The sequence below is a fragment of the Morone saxatilis genome, unplaced genomic scaffold (genome assembly GCF_004916995.1).
Source record: "Morone saxatilis isolate NCDOM2014 unplaced genomic scaffold, NCSU_SB_2.0 Contig11, whole genome shotgun sequence".
Lineage (NCBI taxonomy): Eukaryota > Metazoa > Chordata > Actinopteri > Moronidae > Morone > Morone saxatilis.
The window spans coordinates 7,505,701-7,508,298 of NW_023339663.1; the positions used below are offsets into that span (position 1 = coordinate 7,505,701).

Genomic DNA, 2,598 nt, shown 5'->3' on the forward strand with positions numbered 1-2,598 from the left:
ATTTGACTAGCTATGCAATGCCACCAGGACACCATCCCTACTGGAGTGAGATAATTGTGTGTTCACAGGCACAAATGTTTTAGTTCTCTGCACCAGCATGTGTGCATCTGACAAGTCGTCTGTGCTGCCTGAGCAATATATTCACGCCACAATGCCAGTTTTGACGGCTACCTCATCTGTGACTAAGATAGCTATGCTAGTGAGCTGATGTCTTCATTAGCAGTGGTTTAGATGCTGTCACTGCCCCTCCTCTTCCTTAGTCACCAGCAATGACGCTCTGCTGCGCCCATCAGCTCCCATCAGCCTTTCTCTGTGTGTGAGGCGCTCCCCCAACTGCTGTCGCACTAACTCATGTTGCTAATTAGCTGACAAACATTGTACAGTTCGACCAAGGGCCTGGCACATTTACAGCACTCATGTTTCTGCACTCACACAAATGATGCACGTTATGCATATGGACAGTAACATGCATGTGGACATAAGAGGTACACACATTCATAAAAATGCAAACAATTTTACTCAATGAGTAATGGTTTACTTACTGAGAACATATCAAGTCAGTACATTAGTTTACATTTCATAATCTGCATTTATTTCCCTTCCTTTTCTTCACAGCAAATACACACTGTAGCATATTTATGTTTAATGTGTACATAATCATTTCAACTAGATGGTGACCATCCCACCCTTTTAAATCACCCTGTGGCTACCATGGTAACTAACTCTCCCTAACCCTTGAGAGTATTAACAGTAAAAGTGGAAAAAAAAAGATTCGGAAATGAACCAGTTATGACTGACATTAATCTCTATTATATCTAATTTATTATCCTTATTAGTGCATTTTCTGTGACACTTGTTTCTGTTCCATCATGGCCCGCTAGTTTCAGGTTGGTATATGAAGAAATATGAAGCTAAAGGACTTTAAGCAGACTTTAATTCTCTCTCTCTCTCTCTCTCTCTCTCTCTCTCTCTCTCTCTCTTTCTCTCTCTCTCTCTCTCTTCTCTCTCGGCGCGGCCCCAGGGAGGGAAAGCTCGGGCAGCCATGGGGTTGATTCCCGCCATCATGTGCCAGTCCTAGACACTTTTGGCGGCTGGAGGCCGCACTGATATTGGTTGGCGCAAACACGGGGGTTTCAAGTTTCTGTAACTCTTAAGAGGGGGACGCAACATCCTGGCTCTGCTCTGGCTCGGAACTTGGAAATGTCCTGCAGCATGACGGTGATCACAGTTGAAAGCGTCTCATTTGATCACAGGCTGAATTAGATTAGGGTGATAATTAGGACACATACATAATAATAAAGGCTCCTCCATATCCTGACATATGTCTGGTACTCATTAAGAGGTTCATGTATATGTTGGTGTTTTTTTTTTTTTTTTTTTTTTTTTGTCATTTGGTCTGTGGGAGCCTCTTCATCATTGGTGACATATTCAGATCTTTGTAACCTTTAACCTTAAGTAAAAGTATCCTAATTACTTGCACTAATTATGCAAGATGGCCTCTTCAAAGGGATATTATATTATTATTGCTGTATTATTTATTGATATTAACCTGCAGCTCCATGTTAAAAACTAATATATTAATATACTAACATTAACTACTTTATACACTTTTGAATAGTTTAACCATAATGCATCATATTGGATAATATGATTATATTTTTATTAAGTCTTAAGTCTCTAACTACTATAAGTATACAGTTTATTCTATTGTATAAGATATACGTATGTAAAATAAATGTAAATACAATATTTTCCTTTGGATTTTAATGGAGTAGTAGTACTGTATACTTTTATTATTATATTATATATCATTATTATTGTGATACACTATTATACTAGAACTTTTAACTTTATATTTAAATGCATTTATACTTTCAACTGAATCTCAAATACCATCAAACCCTTCACTCCACTGTTTCTTGATATATATATTTTTTTTCATTGTCAGAATAATTCTGCAAATACATAGTCTATTTACAATTAGGAGAATTATGCAGGAACTGTTGGCAATTGTAGTTTTACAGTATTACTATAAATAACAGACTCACAATATGATGATATTAGATGGTGGGCTCAGGAGGTAGAGCAGGACGTCCTCTGATCACAGAATTGAAGGTTTGATCCTCGGCTCCTCTCGTCCGCATGTCGAAGTGTCAAAGACACTGAATCCCAAATTGTTCAGCACCTTCTATATAAGCTCGCTGCCCACGGTGGTGTGAGTGTGTGAATGAGAGGCCAATTGTGCTTTGGATAAAAGCCATTTTACAGATACAGATAGATGTTGAGTTACAAACCCTGAGTGTACACTACACAAGTCGAGGGACCTGAATATTAAGAGCATGGGGGGGTAGATGGGGGTAAACAGGGGGTTAGGGTATCCCCCAGTGGCATCAGGCCAATCCTCCCACTGCCCGTCTCTGTGCCAGCGTGACCGCCTCCAGCACAGCTCGAAACTGGCATTTTAACTCCACAAGTGTTGGTTCAAGTGAATGTTACGGCCGTAGGATTATCACAGTCTTCCTGGTGGGGGGACGTTCACACCTCATATCAGAAGAGTTAACCCTGCGTGTCGATGGTATGTCCAGTTATGTGTGCTGT

The 2,598-nt window shown here is 39.9% G+C and overlaps 1 protein-coding gene across 1 annotated transcript in view; it reads right to left on the reverse strand.

The window, feature by feature from the left end:
- The window catches only part of LOC118321132 (mothers against decapentaplegic homolog 6-like), a 24,542-nt gene extending 22,200 nt beyond the window's left edge, over positions 1–2,342 (reverse strand). The window contains exon 1 of the mRNA XM_035652335.1: positions 2,049–2,342. The gene's annotated coding sequence lies outside the window, so the exon portion shown is untranslated. The remainder of the gene's footprint in view (positions 1–2,048) is intronic.
- Between the last annotated feature and the right edge of the window lie 256 nt (positions 2,343–2,598).